General features: G+C 36.6%; 1 pseudogene; it reads left to right on the forward strand.

Moving 5' to 3' along the window:
* Positions 1 to 2,892: 2,892 nt before the first annotated feature.
* LOC103215168 (integrator complex subunit 6-like) lies at positions 2,893 to 6,943 on the forward strand (annotated as a pseudogene).
* Positions 6,944 to 23,475: the final 16,532 nt, after the last annotated feature.

Consider the following 23,475-nt stretch of genomic DNA (forward strand, 5'->3'; position numbering starts at 1 on the left):
AAAATGTTAAAATAAATAGATGGATTAAAATCCATCTGAGAAACTCAAATAGGAACAGTGCAGTACTATTAAATATTAACACAGAATCCAAAGTAAGAGTCATCAAATTAGTAGCTATATTGCATTGACATGTTCCACTATGAGTTTTTTTGTACCTATACTTATAATATACACCTCCTAAAAACTATTAATCAAGGACACAAAAAGTACATATAAAATAATTTGTAATATTATATTATTAACTGTAAATTTAACTTTGTTATCCACATTTTTAATATGGATATGGAGAAAAATACTGGCCTATGGAGAAAAATATACACACTGAATCACAAAGAATGTCTCAAAAAATCATAAAATGCTACATTTACAAGTATCTATTTTCCTACAAATACATACAAAATATATTTCAGTTAAAAATAAATAACAAAAGCACAATCACTAAATCTCATTCACCACTATACATACTTTACAATTTAGAAATTAAAAGTATTCCATAGTAACTTTTGGATTAAAAAGATAATAAATCAAATTATAGACTATGATGGAATAATTAAGTATTTCATAGTAACAGAGGTATTTCTATTAAAATAAATGGGGAATAAGGATTCTTGTAAATAGTGTTAGTAATATTGTTTTAGAAGTTCTAGCTGTAAGGCATGAAAAAAGTCAACATTATAGCTTGTGTAAAGAATAAAATAATTTAGTGTGGAACAAATAAGTTTCTTTTAGACATTTTTGGAAAGGCTTTCTATTTCAAAAATAAATAAATTTTAAATATATATATGTATGCATATCTACACGCACACACAATAAAATTGGATCTCCCTTTACAACCACATTAAAATAAACTATAAATGGATTAAATATTAAAATTTTAAGCCAAATTAAATCCCCCAACACTAAAAATTATACAAAAAGTTATACACTTGACTACATATAAAGTCAAAATTGTTTTAGTGTTAAAAAATTAGAAGCTACTTTAAAAGACAAACTAGTGAAATATTCAGAACTCATATAATAATTTTTGGCATACTTATTCTTTGTTAAAAAATAATTATTTTAAATATCTGTTAGCCAAAAGGACAGAACATGCGGATTCAGTTAAATAAATTACAGCATAAAACAGAAGAAATAAAACTGGTCATTAAACAAGAAAACATATTTAATCTCACAAGTAATCAAATAAATTCATAATAAAATATTGACATATCAGATTTTGGCCTATCAAATTTTCAAAGAACAAAATGGTGAAGAAACTGTGAACCTGAATTCTGCTTTAATGCTGCCAAGAGTGTAAATTGATGAATCCTTTCAGGGAGGTAATTTTCTATTATGTATCAAGATTTTTAATATACTTAATGTGAATTTGATAAAATATTTTTACTTCTAGTAATCCCTCATTAAGAAATTATTACTGATGTGGACAATAGAAATCTATGCAATGATGTTCATATGGGGAAACATTTGTGGTATATCTGAAAACAAAGGATACTTAACTTACAGGAATATCTCACTTTATGGTACTTCACTTTATTGCACTTCATAGATACTGCATTTTTTGCAAACTGGTTTGTGGCAAGTCTGCACTAAGCAATTTTGTCAGTCTATCAGTGTCACTTCCCAATGCTACACAGAGATGGCATTTGTACATTCTGGATCTCTGTGTCACATTTTGATAACTCTCACAATGTTTCAAGCTTAATTATTATTATATCTATCGTAATGATCTGTAATCAGTGATCTTAAACTTTCTATTGTAATTGTTTGGGGGCACTACAAACCACTCCCATATAAGACAGCAAAATTAATTAATACATGTACGTGTTCTTACTGCTCCATAGACTAGTCATTCCCCTATCTATATGCTTCTCCAAGATCCTTCCTATTCCCTGGGGATACAACAGTATTTAAATAAGGCCAAATAATAATCCTACAATGGCCTCTAAGTGTTCAAGTCAAAGGAAGAGACATGTATCTCTCACTTTAAGTAAAAAGCTATAAATGATTAAGTGTAATGAGGAAGACATGTCAAAAGCCAAGATAGGCTGTAAGCCGGGCCTCTTGCTCCAAACAGTTAGCCAAGCTGTGAATACAAATCAAAAGCTATTGGCAGAAATTTAAAGTGCTACTTCAATGAACACACAAATGATAAGAAAGTGAAACAGCCTTATTGCTGACATGCAGAAAGTTTCAGTGGTCTCGACAGAAGATCAAGCCAATTATAACATTCCTTGAAACGAAGCCTAACCCAGTGCAAACTCTCAATTCAGTGAAAGCCTAGAGATAGATGTGAGGAAGCTGTAGAAGAAAGTTGGAAGCTAGCAGAAGTTGGTTGATGGAATTTAAGGAAGGAAGCCATCTCCATAACATCAAAGCACAAGATGAAGCAGCAATGCTGATGGAGAAGCTACAGCAACTTATTCAGACGATCTAGCTAAGATAAATGATGAAGATGAATGCACTAAACAACAGATTCTCAATGTAGAAGAAATAGCCCTATACTGGAAGATTTCATCTAGGTCTGTAGTAGGGAGAAGTGAATGCCTGTCTTGAAAGCTTCTAAAAACAGTTTGACTCTCTTTTTAGGGGCTAATGCTCCTGAAGACTTTAAGTTGAAGCCAATGGTCGTTTACTATTCAAAAAATCCTAGAACCCTTAAGAATTATGCTAAATCTACTCTGCCTGTGTTCTATAAGTGGATCAATAAAGCTTAAAAGATAGCACATCTATCTATAGCGCAGGTCACTGAATATTTTAAGCCCACTATTAAGACTTGCTGATAAGAAAAATGCTCCTCCCTCCCCTCCCCCACCGGGCGGGCGCTGCGAGATGGGCTTGGCCGGGGCCCAGGCTCCGGCCCCGGGTGGTACGTGGGGAGCAATCTGTGTGGGGGGAGCGGCGTGGAGGGGTGGCAGCTGCGTGTGCGGTACTGTGGGGGCGGCGGGGCCGCTGGGCGCCCCTTCTCTGCCTCCTAACCTCGCCTCTGTGCTTCCCTCTCGCCCGCTCTGTTCCTCCTCCCATACCGCAGCTCCGTGCCCCGACCCTGCCAGCAGAGGAGACAGGTATATGCTGGTCACTTTCGAAGAGCCGCCCTATGCTATCAAGGCTGGATGGAAAGAAAACCATGCAACGTTTATGAATGAACTGAAAAACCTTCAGGCTGAAGGACTTAGGACTCTCGGCCAATCCTAAGGACAGCTTTTGATTTATTAAATTTAAATATATTAGTAACTGGCATAGACAACTATGGGCAGGGAAGAAACCCTTTTTTCTTCAAGTCAGAAATAATTATCACAATTGTTGATGGTAGCAAGTTGACCACCACCAGTGGAGTCCAGGATGAGATTCATTTACCTCTTAATTCTCCTTTGCCTGGAAGTGAATTGACCAAGGAACCTTTTCGTTGGGATCAGAGACTCTGTGCATTAGTGTTGGCGGTTGCCTGGCACCATGTCGGTAGAATCAGAACAGTTGACAGGTGTGCCTTTAGATGACTCTGCAATCACACCAATATGTGAAATGACAGGCAGCCATTCATATTTTGTGTGTTCTCCAAGAACACTTAATCAGTGTCTAGAGTCCTTGGTGCAGAAAGTACAAAGTGGGGTGGTAATAAACTTTGAAAAAACAGGACCAGATCCTTCCCCTGTAGAAGATGGGCAGCCAGATATTTCAAGGCCCTTTGGATCTCAGCCTTGGCATAGCTGTCACAAACTCGTATATGTCAGACTAAATCCTAAAACTGGAATTCCTATAGGTCATTGGCCTGTTCCAGAGTCTTTTTGGCCAGATCAAAATTCACCAGCACTACCACCTCATACATCTCATCCTGTAGTGAAGTTTTCCTGTACAGACTGTGAACCAATGGTTATTGATAAACTTCCTTGTGACAAATACGAGTTGGAACCTTCACCACTGACTCAATTTATCCTGGAAAGGAAATCCCCTCAAACATGTTGGCAGGTGTATGTGAGCAATAGTGCAAAATATCGTGAACTTGGTCATCCTTTTGGTTACCTGAAAGCCAGTACAGCACTGAACTGTGTCAACTTATTTGTGATGGCTTACAATTATCCAGTCCTTCTTCCCCTCTTAGATGACTTGTTTAAAGTGTGTAAGGCAAAACCAACATTGAAGTGGAGACAGTCATTTGAAAGTTGTTTGAAGACAATGCCTCCTTACTATCTCGGGCCCTTGAAGAAAGCTGTTAGTATTATGGGAGCACTTAACCTCATAGCAGACAGTATGGAATACGGACTTAGTTACAGTGTCATTTCACACCTCAAAAAACTAAGTCAACAAGCCAAAATAGAATCTGATCGAGTCACTGGATCTGTAGGCAAAAAAGGTAGTACAGGAAACTGGAATAAAAGTCCAGAGCTGATCACATGGTTTATCAATGGCATATAGGGAAGATTTTCAACAACTCTTCCAGGGAATTTCAGAGGATGTCCCTCACAGACTGCTAGACCTTAATATGAAGGAATACACTGGGTTCCAAGTTGCTTTGCTGAATAAGGATTTGAAGCCACAGACATTTAGAAATGCTTATGACATACCAAGATGAAATCTTTTGGATCACTTAACAAGAATGAGATCTAATCTTTTGAAGCACACTTGCAGATTTCTTAAAGGACAGGACAAAGATCAGTGCACAGTGTTCCTATAGCACAAATGGGGAACTACCAGAAATACCTCAAGCAAGTACCTTCTCCACTAAGAGAACTTAATCCTGATCAGCCACAAAGGTTGCATACATTTGGCAACCCCTTTAAGCTGGATAAGAAGGATATGATGATAGATGAAGCAGATGAATTTGTGGCTGGACCTCAAAATAAACATAAACTACCTGGAGAACCAAATATGCAAGGGATCCCTAAAAGACATTGGTGTATGTCTCCACTACTAAAAGGGAGACAGCAGAATCCTGTTGTAAGCAATCATGTAGGGGGAAAAGGACCACCTGTACCTACAACTCAAGCACAGCCAGATCTTATTAAACCTCTTCCTCTTCAAAAAATTTCAGAAATTGTTGCGGGAAGTCAGGGACCCCGAACGGAGGGACCAGCTGAAGCTATGGCAGAAGAACATAAATTGTGAAGATTTCATGGGCATTTATTAGTTCCCCAAATTAATACTTTTATAATTTCTTATGCCTGTCTTTACTGCAATCTCTGAATATAAATTGTGAAGATTTCATGGACACTTGTCACTTCCCCAATCAATACCCTTGTGATTTCCTATGCCTGTCTTTACTTTAATCTCTTAATCTCGTCATCTTCGTAAGCTAAGGAGGATGAATGTCGCCTCAGGACCCTGTGATTGTGTCAACTGCACAAATTGTTTGTAGAGCATGTGTGTTTGAACAATATGAAATCTGGGCATCTTGAAAAAAGATCAGGATAACAGCAATGTTCAGGGAACATCAGAGATAAGATTTCTGGCTGCCAGTGAGCCGGATGGAACAGAGCCATATTTCTCCTCTTTCAAAAGCAAATAGGAGAAATATCGCTGAATTCTTTTTCTCAGCAAGGAACATCCCTGAGAAAGAGAATGCACCCTGAGGATAGGCCTATGAATGGCCCCCTCAAGTTGTGCCCTCTTTTATGTTTGAAGCCGAAGGGATGAAATAAACCCCAGTCTCCTGTGGCGCTCCCACGCTTATTAGGACGAGGAAAATTCCCACCTAATAAATTTTGGTCAGACAGGTTGTCTGCTCTCAAACCCTGTTTCCTGATAAGATGTTATCAATGACAATGTGTGCCCTAAACTTCATTAGCAATTTTAATTTTGCCCCATCCTGTGGTCCTGTGATCTCGCCCTGCCTCCACTTGCTTTGTGATATTTTATTACCTTGTGAAGCATGTGATCTCTATGATCCACACCCTATTTGTGCACTCCCTCCTCTTTTGAAAATTGCTAATAAAACTTGCTGGTTTTACAGTTTGGGGAACATCACGAATCCTGCCGACATGTGATGTCTCCCCTGGACACCCAGCTTTAAATTTCTTTCTCTTGTGCTCTTTCCCTTTATTTCTCAAACCAGCCAAGACATTTAGGAAATAGAAAAGAACTCATGTAACCATCGGGAGCAGGTTTTCCTGACAAGAAACCACTAAGGATTCGATAGTACATGATGTGGTTGAAAATCATGTTGCAGACCAACTTTCATCAGACATTACACCAAATGCTATGGATACTGAATTTTCAACATCTTCTCCAGTCAGTTTACTGGAACGGCTAACCAATCATACAGAGGAAGGCTCCTGGCCATGACCATTTAGGAACCAATGACCTCACTGTTGGTGGATTTTTAGAAAATTATGAGGAGCCAAGAGATAAAGAACAATGTGCTGAAAAGAACATACCAGCATCTTCACTCAACAAAGGAAAGAAAGTGATGCATTGCAAAAGCCATGAAGAGGTCAATACCAAACTAAAAGCACAAATAATGAAAGAGATCCAAAAGCCAGGAAGAAAATATGAAAGAATCTTCACTTTACTGAAGCATGTGCAAGGCAGTTTACAAACAAGACTAATATTTTTACAAAATGTCATTAAAGAAGCATCAAGGTTAGAAAACGAATGCTAATAGAACAACTGTAGAACTTCGTGGATGAAACTCATCAAAGAGCCAATCGGATCAATAATATTAATTACAATTAAAAGAAAATAGAATGTTGCCACTTATTTCACTATCTTCTTCAAATACAAAGTAAATACAAGACTGTTGTGATCTTGCATTCATTTTATGGCGTGCATTGTTGACTATTTGAAATACTAAAAGCAAATCTACAGATCCTTTTCCCATCATTTTACAGTGACCTTTTCTTCATTTTAGTTTATTTTTGTAATGTGAAAAGCACCATTCTAAAAAACGTTTTTATTTAACAAACTAAAAATATTCCTCCAAAAAAATGAAAGATGCCTTATGAAATATTAATGCTCATTGGCAATGCACCTATTCACCCAAGAGCTCTGATAGACATGTACAAGGAGAGTAGTGTTGTTTTCATGCCTGCTAATACAGCATCCATTCTTCAGCCCACAGATCAAGGAGTAATTCATCTTTCAAATCTCATTATTTAAGAAACACATTTGTAAGGCTATTGCTTCCACATATAGTGATTCTTCTGATAGATCTGGGCAAAGTAAATTCCAAACCTCTGGAAAGGATTCACCAGTCTAGATGCCATTAACATTTGTGATTCATGGGCGGAGGTGAAAATATCTCTCACAGGAGTTTGGAAGAAGTTGATTCTAACCCTCTTGGGTGACTTTGAGGAGTTCAAGACTTCAGAGGAAAAAGCAACGGCAGAGGTAGGAGAAATAGCAAGAGATCTAGAATTCTAAGTAAAGTCTGAAGATGTGACAATTCCTACAAGCTCATAATCAAATTTGGAAGGATGAGAAGCTTCTTTTTACGGATAAGCCAAGAAAATGGTTTCTTGAGATGGAATCTGTACTTGGTGAAGATGAGTTGAACATTGTTAAAATTACAAGAAAGGATTTAGAATATGATATAAATTTATGTGTATATATGTGTATATACACATATATGTATAATATAAACTTAATTGATCAAGCAGCAACGGGGTTAGAGAGGATTGACTCTAATTTTGAAAGAAGTTCTACTTCTTTCAAACAAACAGCATCGCATGCTACAGAGAAATCTTTTGTGAAAGGAAGAGTCAATCACTGTGGCAAACTTTATTGTTCTCTTATTTTAAGAAATTGCCATAGCCACCCCACCCTTTAGCAACCATCACTCTGATTAGTCAGCATCCATGAACTTCAAGGCAAGACTCTTCACCACCAAAAATTTACAACTCACTCAAGGCTCAGATGATCATTAATTAGCATTTTTAGCAATAAAGTATTTTTTAAGGTTTCCACATATTTTTACACATAATGCTATTGCACACTTACTAGACTACAAGATAGTGTAAACATAACTTTTATATGCACTGTGAAACCAAAACATTTGTGTGACTCACTTTATTGCAATATTCGCTTTATTGCAGTGGTCTGGAACTGAACCTGAAATAACTCTTAAGTAGGTATACATAAAACATAATTCTTAAAAAATATTGTGTTTATAAATATGTTAGAAGATAATAATATTAAATATATTTAAAATGTAATGTATTTTTGGTGGTTAGATAATGACTAGTATTTTGTGCAGCATATACTCCATTTGCTGCAATGAACAACATGTCTTTCGTGCCAGGGGAAAAGTCATGCACTTAACACAAAAACCTTCTATTGCAAAATGTAGTCATTATTTTAACATTGCCTCTGCATATGTTTTCTTTAAGAAAATAAGGTGAACAAATGATTGCCAGCTGTTCAAATGATAAATACTCCCTTAAAATAAGTATTGCTCTATTAAATTAATTCATTAATGGGAACATTAGTCAAATTAATTATTAGCTATCATGGTATTAGACTATGCTTGTCTCTCTTCCCTTGTAAGTTTTGATTATGAAAATTTTAATAAAATTCACTGTAGAAGTATTTTGCCTTTGAAACTTTAAAAAAAAAAAAAGTTACTATTGTAGCACATGCAACTGCCTTTAGCTAATGTCCTCTTCCCACCTCCAAAATTTAATCATACTGTACCTCGAGCAAGAAGCCCTGAAGTCTGTAAATAAGCTTAGCAAAGGCCTGACCTGTAAGCATACAAACGTTAGTTGCTTGTCATTCTGAATCTTTTGTGCCATTTGATTTTCTTCACATATGCAACAACTTTCCCACCAAAAAGTAAATAAACAGAAACAGCTAGGCTAAAATAAATAACTAACCTAGCTAGCTACATTGATAGAGAGATAGCAAACAAATGATCAAATGATTAAACAGTCTGTGCTGGCTCTTTGTTTACCCCTCCAGAACAGTCACCACAGCCCTCCACTCAGTTCTGTGCTATGGGAGTCTGACCTCTCAGATTGCATTAGCTGCACCCAGCGCCCTCTGGCTTCCAATTTAGTTTGTTTAATGGAAGGTACAGACTGCCTAGCAGAGGAAAGCTCCCTCCCTACTGGGCCTTAGGTGGCAATTGCTGGGTTTCTCTTCCAATGGACTTCCGGGAGGTCCTGTCTTTCAGCTATCCTAGCCTAAGGGTAGTGCTGGCTCCTTGCTCCTACCATTTATACTTTCTTTGGCTGCTCCACATCCTTGCTGGCATTGATAGACTCTAACTTCAGCTATCGTGATAGATGTGTATCTGTATTTCATTGTACTTTAATTTGCAATTCTCTAACCAATTGTACCTAGCCATTTGCCCATCCCTTTTGTTATCCTTATTGATCATTGGAATATACTCTCTTGTGAGGAGTCTTTGCCTGTTTTTTTAAAAAATCAATTGTCAGGCCGGGCGCGGTGGCTCACGCCTGTAATTCCAGCACTTTGGGAGGCCAAGGCAGGCGGATCATGAGGTGAAGAGATGGAGACCATCCTGGTCAACATGGTGAAACCCCATCTCTACTAAAAATACAAAAATTAGTCGGGCATGGTGGCGCATGCCTGTAGTCCCAGCTACTCGGGAGGCTGAAGCAGGAGAATCACTTGAACCCTGGAGGTGGAGGTTGCAGTGAGCCGAGAGGCTCAGGCTGGTGACAGAGACTCCATCTAAACCAAAGAAAAAAAAAATCAATTGTCAGTCTTTTTATTATTATTCTTTTGTAGGAGCTCTTTATTCTGAATATAATTCATTTATCAAATGTGAGTCTATGCTTTGCTTTTTAACACTTAATGTTAAAATGTCTGAATAAAAATAAATTCTTAATTTTTTTAAATTTTTTATTATACTTTAAGTTCTAGGGTACATGTGCACAACGTGCAGGTTTGTTACATATGTATACATGTGCCATGTTGGTGTGCTGCACCCATTAACTCGTCATTTACATTAGGTATATCTCCTAATGCTATGCCCGCCCCCTCCCCCCACCCCACAACAGGCCCTGGTGTGTGATGTTCCCCTTCCTGTGTCCAAGTGATCTCATTGTTCAATTCCCACCTATGAGTGAGAACATGCGGCGTTTGGTTTTCTGTTCTTGCGATAGTTTGCTGAGAATGATGGTTTCCAGCTGCATCCATGTCCCTACAAAGGACACGAACTCATCCTTTTCTATGGCTGCCTAGTATTCCACGGTGTGTATGTACCACATTTTCTTAATCCAGTCTGTCACTGATGGACATTTGTGTTGATTCCAAGTCTTTGCTATTGTGAATAGTGCCACAATAAACATACGTGTGCATGTGTCTTTATAGCAGCATGATTTAAATAGCAGCATGGGTTAAATTCTTAATTTTAATGCAGTTCACTTATAATCTTTTTTGTATGGTTTGAGTTTTCACACTCTGTTTAAGAAATCTTTATTTAAAAAGATCTCCATGAAACATCAACTATTTAAAGATCTTAAAGATTTTCCCCCATTTTCTTCAGGAAGAATTATGGTTTTTCTTTTTATATTTAGGCATATGATTTACCCCTAATTTTTGCCTATCACATATATCATAGGTCAAAGTACATATTTCCCATATAGATATCCAATTGACCTAGCTCTTTCTAACTTTCTAACTTACAGAACTGCAACAATGCTTTTGTCACATATCGTATCATATATCATGTGTCTCTGGGTTCTATATTTTAGTTCATTGGTATGATTGTGCTTGTACTAATCTTACATTGTCTTAATTTCTGTGCTTTTATAACAAGTCTTTACATCTGGTACAGTATAGCCCTCATTTGTTCTCTTTTGAGCTTACCGTAAGTATACTAGATCCGCATTTTTATAGAAAGTACACAAATTTTCAAAAAAAGATGGAATTTTGATTGAGATTGTATTCAAGTCATAGATAATTTTGGAAAAATTGACATAAAAAAGATTGAGTTTCAAATTTTCCTTCCATCCTGTAGGTTGCCTTAAACACAGCCTCAGCTGCATTCTGTATGTTTTTAAATATGTGAAAATAACCTTTTCTTCATTGGAAACTCCTTTCAGTGGTTCAAATATCCTGCAATTAGATATACAGTTAGTAACTGCCTACTACGAGTGAAGCACAAGGCCCAAGATTGAATAATTTTAAATGATTTTTTTTTGGAAGAATATGGAGAGGAGATATTGGAGAAGAGTGTAAGAGAGCTAACATTTCATCTTATTTACTAGGAAGACAACAGATGATATTTAAGACAAAAAATAAGGAAAAATTTTGATAAACATGATATTTTCAAATATGTAGGTAAGTACCAGAAATTAAGAAACTTTTAAAAAACTAAAATTGACTAGCCCAGGTAAACAGAAGTAGTGAGTACCAAAAAGTGAGTTAGAGGACTTTTTCCTACTGCATAACTCTAATTTTTAAGTTCCATATATGTAGTTGTTTGACAATAAACATCATTTTTATTTAATTTATTAAAGAGGCTTTTAAACAAGATAGAATTTTGTGAAAGATTTGATATTTTCCTTGAAGAACACAGTGTTCTAAGTGTAAAATATAGCTAAAATACATTTATGTCACAACATTTCCTTAAGGAAATTATGTTTCCCAGAAAACATTGAAATGTCTAATTTCTTCTCACATCTGATTTGTTAACAACTAGTTGCAATATAACATTAGACTCAAATTCTAAGTTGTCCAAACAAGCACAAGTCTGAAGTCTAAAATTAGTTACTATCTATTGGATTGTGGCCCAGGTAAATCCCTTTGTTCAGTGGAGCAAAAATACTATACATGTGGAATAGTTTAAATATTATTTTAAATGTATTATTATTGTATGTATTTGGCTTATGTTTCTAAAGGAAATAAAGCATAGACAAATGCACAGTTCACTACTGCCCTCTGCTGCATGGAAAGGTGAGGAGAAAAGGGCTAAGAGAAGACCTACTACCTGACCTGCAGTCATCTGACTTGGGAATACAAGCCATGTTATGTCTTCTAGTAAAATGACTCCACCAGTCATTCTCTCTGTACAATATGCTGACTGAGAGTCCTTGCAAAATGGACCTTGGATTAAACTGCTAGCACTTTTTGAACACCTTCAGATTTTGAGAGAGAAGAGAGTCATTAAGAAAATAATTCAGACAAGATGTTGATGAAGCAGCTACCATTTCAGAGACAGGTCAGGAAAAAAACTCTTATTACTACTAGGTCAGTATGGCCAGTCAATGATAAAATCCTATTGTTATAAACTGACATAAGCCAATTTGATCCTTTAGAAGCAATGAAGTCTTTTTTTTTTTTGGTATGTGTTAAAAGTCTCCAGCTATGGGAAGGGAAGACTACACTCCTCTCACTAACAGGCAGCCTGCCGCAATAGAAGCAAATCTTTAACCGTTTTCTGCCAAACATAATGTTTATTGGCAAACAGGAAGAAGTTATCCAACCTAGTCATGCAAGCTGGGAGGTTTCTCTGTCCTCAGGCACTCCCACAAGCAAACGTCAATGCCAATTTTTCAGCAGAATTGGCCAACTCTCTTGTGAGGCCACAAAATGACTCCTCTATGAAATAAAGTAGGATAGTGGTGTGGGGAGTGGGAGGCAGAACCAAATATAGCATCTACTCTGAAAGACAAAAATATTTTCTTACACTGACAAAGTAACATTATTATACATAATAAAACTAAAAATTATTTCGGAGTGTTATCTCACTCGCAGTTCTTTTTAAAAATCCTTTGCAACATTTAAACTGTATCCCTTAATGCCATTCTGGTGATGATGTCACTTGCTGGATGGTCTTCTACCAGCAGGGATTTCCCACATTGGTTGGGGATATATTCTTGGGTCCTTTATTTTGAGACTGATGAAATGATCTCATTCTTTTTGTCAGGTAAGGTGACAAATTCCTCTGTGATGGGAGTGGGGACGCTGGACAAAACAGAGCTTTGGTGTTGAGTACTTTTTCAGATATCTGTTGGTCATTTGCATGTGACCTTTAAAAAAAGGTCTATTCAGGTCCTTTGCCCACATTTTTATTTAGGTGCTTGTGTTTGCTGGCTTGTGTTTCTATTGATTTTCATGAGTTCCTTATGTATTTCGGCTATTAGTCATCTATTGTATATATGGTTTGCAAATATTTTCTTCCATCCTGTAGGTTGCCTTTTCATTTTGTTGATTGTTTCCTTTGCTGTGCAAACATTTGGTAGTTTGATGTAGACCCACTTGTTTATATTTGTTTTTCATTACCTATGCTTTGAGGGTCATATTCATAAAATCACTCTCAAGACTGATGTCATGAAGCTTTTCTTGTGTTTTCCTCTAGGATATTTACGACTTCAGATCTTATGTATAAGTCTATTCTTAGTTGAACTTTGTGTATTGTGTAAGACAAGAGTCCAATTTTATTCTTTTGCATATGGTTATCTGGTTTTCCAAGCACCATTTATTGAAGAGACTATGCTTTCCCCCTTGTGTATCCTTAGTACCTTTGTACCCATGCATGGATTTATTGCTGAACTCTCCATTCTGTTCTATTGGTTTATGTGTCAGTTTTTGTGACAGTAACATACAGTTTTGATTACTGTAGCTTTATAATGTATGAAAAAATTCTGTGCTTAACATCATTAATCATCAGGAAAATGCAAATCAAAATCACAAAGAGGCATCACCTCACACTTCTTAGGATGGTTATTATCAAAATGTCAAATGACAAGTGTTGGCAAGAATGTGGAGAAAAGGAACCCTTATACTGTTGATAGGATTCTAAATTGCTCTGGCCATTATAAAAAAGGGTATACAAGTTCCTCAAAAAATTAAAAATAGAGCTACAATATGATTCAGCAATCCCACTTCACTGCTGAGTATGTATCCAAAGGAATTAAAAACAGTTCTTGAAAATGTATCTTCACTTCTATTTTCACTGTAGTTTATTCACAATAGCCAGTATGGAAACAACTTAAGAATCTGTTGATGAATGAATGGATAAAGAAAAAATGGTGTCTCTATATTTACGTTTATATACAATGAAATATGATTCAACCTTAAAAGAGAAGGAAATCCTGCCACGGATGAACTTAGAGGACATTATCCAAAGTGAAATAAGCCAGACACTGCAAGACAAATACCACATGACCTCACTTACATGTGGAATCTGAAGTGAAACTCATAGAAACAGAGACTGGAGATTGTTGCCAAGGATGGGGGGATTAGAGAAATGGGGAATTAGATCAAAGAGTACAAGCTTTCAGTATAAGATGAATAAATTCTGGAGATCAAATGTACAGCATGGTAACTATAGTTAATAATAATAATAATAATAGTCTGATGCAGAAGTAATTGTGTATTTGCCATTACTTTCAATGGCAACATTAGATACTTGAAATTTGGTAAAAATAGATCTTAAATGTTCTCAGCACTATAAACAAAAAGAATATAACTCTATGCAGTGAGGAATATGTTAATTAGCTTGATCATGGTAATCACTTTACAGTGTATATGTATATTAAAATATCACCTTGTACACTTTAAATTTATACAATTTTTATTTCTCAATTATGTTTCAATAAAGCTGAGATAAAACCACAGCAAAACAAACAGCTCTGGGAATTACAGATTCTACTATCCTGGATTCTTACATTTTATTCCTGCAAGGTGATGGTCCAAAGTGGCTGAGGACAGAGATCAGTGACTTCCCTGAGTTTACAAAAAATAAGATGTACTATGGTTTTGTGTCTCCTTTCTAATAATTATTTGATATTTGACAGATACCTGTTTCAACTTGCTTTTACTACAGCGTCTATCTGGTAGAGAGTCTACGAAGAAGCTTCTAAAAGCTGGAGGGATTGATACCTGTTCCCTCCAAAAGAAAAACCCTGATGATTTTTAATGGTTGTCCTTGCTTAAAAGGGCAATGCATTATTATTACCAATAGATGACGTGAGTTATCTCAAAAGATATTGGAGCTACTGTGAACAGTAACAGCAAACTTGGAATACTCTTATAAGATAACCAGAAGGTAAAGTACAACTACAAAGCAAAACATCAAAAACAATGTGTCTAACTATGCTAATATTAAAAGATGAGTCAAAAACAGAGAATAATGGAATTGATGAGAGAAAATTTGCTAGAGATGAGTGTTTGGTCAGATCTTAAAGGAAGGAAGAAATATGATTGACTCGACAGAATCAGATTGCAAGAACAATCTCTAATGTGTTAGAGAGATTGAAGAAATTCTCTAGGATAATACAGATAAGCCATGAAGATGAAAACTACAGAGTACATAAAGAGAATCTAATGAAATGAGGATGCCTGGTACCTAAGCCCTTGAAAGATGATTTTGATGCTAGCAATACATGTAATCTCTGAAGTGACTCTACTACACAACTTTCCAGCAAAATGTGACAAAGTCCCCTTTCAAGTTGAAAAATTTTAGAATGGTTTAGTTATATAGAATAGAATGCATTAAAATTACATTTTGGCATATACTTGTATTTGTATTTTAAGTGAAAATATAAAATCTTAAGTATTGAAAAATTAATGTAGCATGTTAATACATGGAAGAAGAACAGACACAATTGTTAGAGGAAATATAAGGACTGCTACAGTGATCAATAACATGAACAATGAATTGTATATTTCCTTCCAGTCAAAGAAATAAAACCAGTAAAGCAATTTACTGAGGAATTACCGTAGTGGGAAAAAAGATCAAGGAGTTTTAATGTGCTTCAAAGGCGGGGTTCATTATAGTTCTGCTAATTCAGGATTGAAAACCACATCCTGGATAAGACTGAATGAGTTCCTAAGTCTGTATTTAATTGGTTTTTGAAAATTCCTATTGTTTTTGGTTCAGGAAAGAGCCTTCAGTTACGTCTGCTGAGGTTCTAGTGTACTGATAACTCTCAAAGTTCTTTGACATTTATCATCTGCAGCTGGAGGGGCTTTCAAAGCTCATAGTCATTTTCCAGGTTCAGTGAGTTGTGATGAAATACAGAATTCAGTTTTGGTATCTTTAAGTCAAGTGTTGCTTTAAGTAGAAAGATCTTTTACACAATGTGTAAATTATCCAAATTGGATTTCTGTGTGGTTAAATTTCTCTCTTATGTCTTCATCTTCCCCACTTCCTATACCTCATGACCCAAAACAAACAGGGTTGGCAGAACACAGATCCCATCAGGTGTAATTTCTGGTAAAGTTACCATGAATAAAATTTCCAGCTATACAGCTACAAGGTTCAATGCTTCACATTTCTGTACCTCAAATCTATTATAGGATGGTGTGGAATTATAATGTTTTCCATTTGCTGGAAATGGTCCGATTGCATGCATCCGGAATAATTTGATCCTTCTGTTCTCATACAATTTATTAGATTTATCGAAACCATGAAGTTAAATTTGGATTCCTGGGAAAGGAACTATTAGGAATTAACATGAATTTACAATAATGCTCAATTCTATACCTCTTTGCTTTGATCAGAATAAATTAGCTAGTTTCACATTGGCTAATGCTAACATTTAAAATGCCACAAACTATGTTCCTTCCTTATTCAGAGTGAGGTGGAAATGTAATATGTAATCAAAAGCACAATGATTCAACTTCTCCTTACTGGAGAAGCACTGGCATCTTCCATAGGGGGTTACATTCCCTTATGATGCTTGCTAACTGGCATTTTGAAATGCCACATTTCATATATATGCCCTATTTTCATTCAGAGACTAACAAAGTTAAAAAGTGCAAGGAATTATATGTCAATAGTCAATACCAAATGCAAGATTTTCCCTTAAATGCCAGTACATCCACTAATTTTCTATAAGAGACTTAATAAACAAAGTTAATCTGCCTGTGTTACCCACGGACTCCAGCTGTGTAGGCTCAGACAGGCTATTTGACTTTTACATGCCTTCATTTCTTTGCTTGTAAAATAGGGATAATAATAGTACTTACTCATAGAGCTTTTGTGAGGCATTTGTAATATAATACATGCAAACCTCTTATAATAGAGCCTGACACATACTAAGTACAAAATATGTTAGCTACCAATATCATTGATATTGAATTTTGTACGTTTCGGTGACATCCTATTGCTTGTCTTACTGCACCATATGATTGCAAACAACCTGCCAGATCAAAAAATAGAAAGAATAATTCTCACAGACATTGCCTTAATTTCTTTAATAAAGTATCTGACATAGGAATTTGGGGTATTAATTACTTCCTTAGATGGACCAAGAACAAAGGTAGAAATGAAAGAATCCCCTTGTTTGACACATCCTGATCACTAGCTATGCATATTTTTGAAGGAATCGGTGGTAGAATTAAGGACAATACTGCTTTTTTATGCATTCCTTGACCTTCACATTTTTCAAAGCCAAGCAAGTATTACAGGTTGAGCACTCCTAATTTAAAAATCTGAAATCCAAAATGCCCCTAAATCTGAAACTTTGACTACTGGCATGATGCCCAAAGTAAATACTCATTGGAGATTTTCAGACTTCAGATTTTCAGATCAGGAATGCTCAATCAGTAATGCAAATATTCCAAAATCCCTCCAAAAAAGAAATGTCAAATCCTTCTGATCCCAAGCATTTTGGATAAAGGATATTCAACTGGTACTTCTGTAGCAAAAACTAAAGTAAGCAAACAAAAACCCTGACAATATTTTATAAAGGAAAAAGCTAAAGAATACATTATTTTAATAATAATCTCATTTGAAATTTGAACTTCAAATTTCAAACTTGGAAAATAAAATTTTATGGCTGTAGAAAATAAGCTTTAGTTTTCTAAGTCATTTAAAAGCTGCAAATCATTATCTGATAATATACATAAACTAAGAGTCGCTACAATGACTTGAAAAACAAATTCATTTTCTCTGAAAAACTTGTTGAAGTTTTTAGGTATGTGAGAGACATCTGCTCCAGCAACACACTTACAATAAGATGAATACAATGTATGAATATTAACAATATCTGTTAGTAGTCAAATCTTGATGCTACCAATCCCTACTTGTCTATTGATTGAGAGTGTCTCTTTAAATACATGTATCTGAGGTTTCCCAAGGATGTGCATAAACCTTATCTGATCAGTTCTCTGGCCTTTTGCCCCATTTGCTACTGATGATGTTCAAAATCTGGTTTGACTTCTTTGCCACGGCACCACCTTGGACCTGAAATCTACTCCTGAACCATTACTAACATCACCACTCTTTCGAGATGATGCTCAATTTGGGGAAAGGCCCTACAGCAAAAGACATACATACCTTAAAATCTCTTGGTAGTTAATGATAAGAGATTTTCCCATTTGCCACACAACTAGACATGACAGATTCTCATGGCCCCAGACACCCACTGAGAGAGGCAGCTTAAGCAAGTTGCCAGTTTCCTTGACCTTGAGTTACCACCACAACTGTCACCTCTGCTTCTGTGGCGAAGTCCTGATTTACCCAGGCATCAGTATTATATGTGGTGAGATGAATATTTGCCACTTATCTATTGTGTTCATATATCTATTCTGCTCAGACAGGGGACACCCCACAGCAAAAGTTGCATGAACCTCAAAATGTTGTAGCTTTTTCTATGCTCACATTCTTAGCCACTCAGTCGAGGCCATGCAAACACCCCCACAGCACCCTACTGGGATGAGTTTCAAAATCAGTTATGTTCTCATACCAACAGGACTCATTGCAAATTGGGGATTCACAATTCCAGACTCTTCCTCCCATTTGGGGTCCTATTGTCCTTTTCTGTGCTCTGGGCACTGTTGGGGTCACTCATGTTAATCAGACATGTTTTGTATATCTTTTCTTAGTATATTAATGTGAGTTGTAGTCTCTTTCCCCCACCCCATGAAAGCAACTCCTCTGAAAATCCACAGATTGAAATAGATACAGTATGTATCCACTCTTACAAACATAAGAATATGAGTTTCTGTCCAAATTCTGCAAAGAGAAATTTCTTTTATTATTTATTTATTTATTTATTTATTTATTTTTGAGATGGAGTCCCATTCTGTCACCAGGCTGGAGTGCAGTGGCGATCTTGGCTCACTTCAACCTGCGACTCCTCGGTTCAAGTGATTCTCCTGCCTCAGCCTCCTGAGTAGCTGGGACTACAGACGCCCGCCATCACACCTGGTTAATTTTTGTATTTTTAGTAGAGACGAGGTTTCACCGTGTTGGCCAGGATGGTCTCGATCTCCTGACCCCGCGATCCGCCGGCCTCAGCCTCCCAAAGTGCTAGGATTGCAGGCGTGAGCCACCATGCCTGGTTTTTGTAAAGAAAAATTTCAAAGAAAAATTTTATGACTTTCAGTAATGTATTCCCTTTCCAAGAAATGAGGTTAAGGTATCTGTTTTTCAACCTCTTTCTTTCAACTTTTTATGTCCCAGGTAGAAAAAGGTGTTAACATTCATGGGCCTAAGGGTGGTCAACTAGCTGTATAGTGTGGTCAGCTAGCTGTACAAGGTGGTAGCTAGCTGTACAGGGTGGGTAGCTAGCTGTACAGGGTGGTAGCTAGCTGTACAGGGTGGGTAGCTAGCTGGACAGGGTGGTAGCTAGCTGTACAGGGTGGTAGCTAGCTGGATAGGGTGGTAGCTGGCTGTACAGGGTGGTAGCTAGCTGTGTAGTATAGCCAGCTAGCTGTATAGGGTGAGCAGCTAGCTGTATAGGTTGGTAGCTAGCTGTATAGGTTGGTAGCTAGCTGTATAGGGTGGGTAGCTAGCTGTATAGGCATGGTCTTTTAAAGGTCTCACTTAAAGTTATTGATGTTTCTGACTTTTTGTTTGTAATACCATTATTTGCATAGGTAATGAAAAAAGTCCATATATTTATATCTTTTTATTTAAAAATAAAAATCTAGTTTTAACATTGAAACAGTATAGGACTATATAAGGTAAAAGTATGAGAAAAAGAGAGACAGAGAGTTAGAAAACGCATAGGAAAATCACAGAGTAAATATGCCAAAGTGCTAGCAGTGGTTTCCTTGGAGATGTTGTTGAACGGGACATTTGGGGAAATTTTCATCCTTCCTATAATTGTAAACTGGTGTGATTGAAGCTGAGTTTTACTTTTTTGGCAATTTAAGGAAAAAATGTAATTTTAAAAAACAGTGACTTGTTTGTTCCTTTAGGATACACATTTTTGCTTTTTGGATGGCACTCTGTTTGTACTGAATAACTTCTCTAAATTTTGAAGTGACATAAATAGAAATAACAGTAACAATTTGTTTTTGTTTGTTTGTTTGTTTGTTTCGTTTTGAGACAAGGCCTTGCTCTATCACCCAGACTGGAGTGCAGTGACTTGACCACAGCTCACTGCAGCCTCGACCTCCCCAGTACAAGTGGTCTTCTTCTGTCAGTCTCCCTGGTAACTGGGACTGCAGGTACATGCCATCATGCCTGGCTAACAGTTTCGGTTTTGTAGAGATGGGATCTCACTGTGTTGCCTAGGCTAGAGCAACATCTTTTACCACAGATTATTTTCAATGTAAACATTTTGCTCTTCACTAATGTGTTATCCCTATAGACTAGTTTTTCGTTCTTGCATGTTTTCCTCACACCAACTCTCCGACGAAATCAAATTCAGTTGGCTTCTTATCAGAAACTAAATTTCTCTGTGTTCCAAATGAGAAAGGAGCCTCTTTCCTATAAATTCAAAATCCACTTATATTATCTTTAAAATGTAGTCAAATATGAAATAAAATGTCTTAGATATGCTATTTTATTTTGTGGAAAACAAGATAATTCACCCATTTCAAGATGACTATCTTGAAATAGATTTAATTTCATATTTTCATATGAAGCTCCACCATTCATTCCCTTTCCCCTTTCTCACTGACATATTTTCTGATGAAAAAGCACCTGGCATAAAGGTCAAGTTGTGAAAAATGATTCCATTTCTGTTGTGAACAGCAAGATGCAATTTCTCACTTCGTTTTTAGATAGCAAGAGCACCTCATGGATGTTTTTGAAAGCTACAACTGATAAAGTTTGTTTTGCAGGAGAGATTGCTATGATCTGTTTCTCTTTAACCTGTCCTTGATCTGATTTATGAGCCTCTTTTAGGAAAAAAATCACTCCTCAAGGCAGAAAAAAAAAAGTCTGTGCTCCCGTTTCCTACCCCAACTCACACTAAGAGAGTCTAAGGAAAGAAGAATAAACATGGTCCCAGGAATGCAGACTTGAGGTTTGATGCCATCAAATAATGCTTGTGGCCAGTACTTGTGTCTAGATATAAAAGAAGAATAAAACCGTTTATTGCCACGTTTTGCTTCTTTGTGCCTTCTTAGATTTCTTTGTTTGACAGTACATAATGAAGATAAATGGAAAGGGAAACATTTCCAGCCAACACTGGGCCTGAAAAGAATTACATTAGATTAAGAACGAATCTAGTGGAGAAGACCAAAATGTAGTCTTAGACCAAGGGAGGACCAGGGCATGGGCTCATGGCACTGGCTAACTGGGAAGACCACAAGGACCTTTGCATAAGTGAGCTCTTTTATCTTTTATCAATAGGAAACAGTCATTGGGAGCTGTCTCAGTCCATTTGGTTTACTATAACAGAATACTATAAGTTGTGTAGTTTCTAACAATAGACTTTTATTTGTCACAGTTCTATAGGTTGAGAAGTCCAAGATCAAGGTGCCAGAAGATTTGGTATCTGACGAGAACCTGCTGATGCCTTGGTGGACTTCTCAGCCTTCAGCCACTGTGGGCTTTATGAAGAAATACACCAAAGATTTTTATTGGTTGGGCGTGATGGCTCACGCCTGTAATCCCAACACTCTGGGAGGCCAAGGCAGGTGGATCACCTGAAGTCAGGAAATCGAGACCAGCCTGGCCAACTTGGTGAAACCCTCTACTAAAAATACAAAATTTAGCCGAGTGTGGTGGCACATGCCTGTAGTCCCAGCTACTCAGGAGGCTAAGGTACGAGAATCACTTGAACCGGGGAGGTAGAGGTCGCAGTGAGCTGAGATCTCACCACTGCACTCCAGCCTGGGCCACAGAGTGAGACCCTGTCTCAAAAAAAAAAAGAAGAAGAAGAAGAAGAAGAAGAAGACTTTTCTTGAGCAAGACCAACACTTATTGGCATATAGTATCATGCAATAGTAAGCATTACAATTATGAGGCTAAATTATTAATTAACTTGGTGGTTTTGAAAATTCTAATTTGTCTTCAGAGCCAAGATGATGCTTAGTCTTCTTTACTTTTTCCATTTGTCAGCAAGGAAGAATGAAATCTGAGGTAAATGAGTGTTTTGGGAAATTCTACCCCAAAGATTAAAAAAAAATAAAAATAGAAGTCCATGGGAGTTTCAGTTACCAATACAGATGGAGGTTAAAAACTACCATTATAAGAAATTTAAAAAATTTGCAATTGTGTTTTTGTTAATGAGGTTTATAAATGTGTGCAACTTTGTAATTGTTTTTGTGATTGTTTGGAATTATTAGAAACCTTCCTGATTATTCTTGTGGACCACAAATACTAAGGAATTTGGGGAGACTGTATCTTATTTATTAGTTAAATTTGGGAGAGCTGAAGGGAACTTCAAATGTCTAGAAGAGAAGTAATACAAAAAAATAAGAAAGCAGTTGAGTCCTTAGGATGCACTGAAAACAATGTTGAAGAATATTCGTAGCTAGTCTGATTTTGCATAATTTTAGGAAAGATTTTAGCAATGAAAGACATTAGTTGAAATTTTTAAACAGAGTTATAATTTGTTCACAAAGTTAATGAAAACTTTTTTTATTTCTGTAATGTTAGGTTAAAAGTTTATACAAGTAGGAAGTGCCAGGTGCTGTTCAGTAAAACCTGTTTCATTAAGTTTTCTTGAGAAAGAAAATATGAAGCCCAAACAAAATCAAAGGTGAGTATTCCCAACTTTCCCTTCCTCGAATTATCTCAGACCTCATACTGGCAGAGACATACCTGAACTAAGGGTTACATTAGTTACATTGGTAAAGGACAATCTGTTCCATTCACTTGGCATAATTCTAGGAATAGAAGCATATTTTAGTAGTAAGTTGTAAATTTCCTATCAAATGTGTTTCCTCTATATCCCTGCACCAAATGGTGAGCAGGCTCTGGGAAAAGTAGAAAGAAAATCTTCTGAGAACTGTCTTCTTAAATCATTTGGCCGGGAGTGGTGGCTTACGCCTATAATCCCAGCATTTTGGGAGGCCGAGGTGGATGGATCACCTGAGGTTAGGAGTTTGAGACCAGCCTGACCAACATGGTGAAACCCCAGCTCTACTAAAAATACCAAAAAATTATCCTGGCATGGTGGCATGCTCCTGTACTCGGGGGACTGAGGCAGGAGAATTGCTTGAACCCGGGAGGCAGAGGTTGTAGTGAGTCGAGATAGTGCCATCGCACTCCAGCCTGGGGGACAAAAGTGAGACTTTGTCTCAAAAAAAATAAAAATAAAAAAAAATTATTTCAATTCCTATGGCTCATCTACAAGGTTCTAAAAAGGATTCTAGAATAGGAGCCAAAATAGCATATAGCATCATGCAATAATAAACATTACAATTATAAGGCTAAAT

This window comes from Chlorocebus sabaeus, chromosome 4 (genome assembly GCF_047675955.1).
Source record: "Chlorocebus sabaeus isolate Y175 chromosome 4, mChlSab1.0.hap1, whole genome shotgun sequence".
In the NCBI taxonomy this organism is placed as follows: Eukaryota; Metazoa; Chordata; class Mammalia; order Primates; family Cercopithecidae; genus Chlorocebus; species Chlorocebus sabaeus.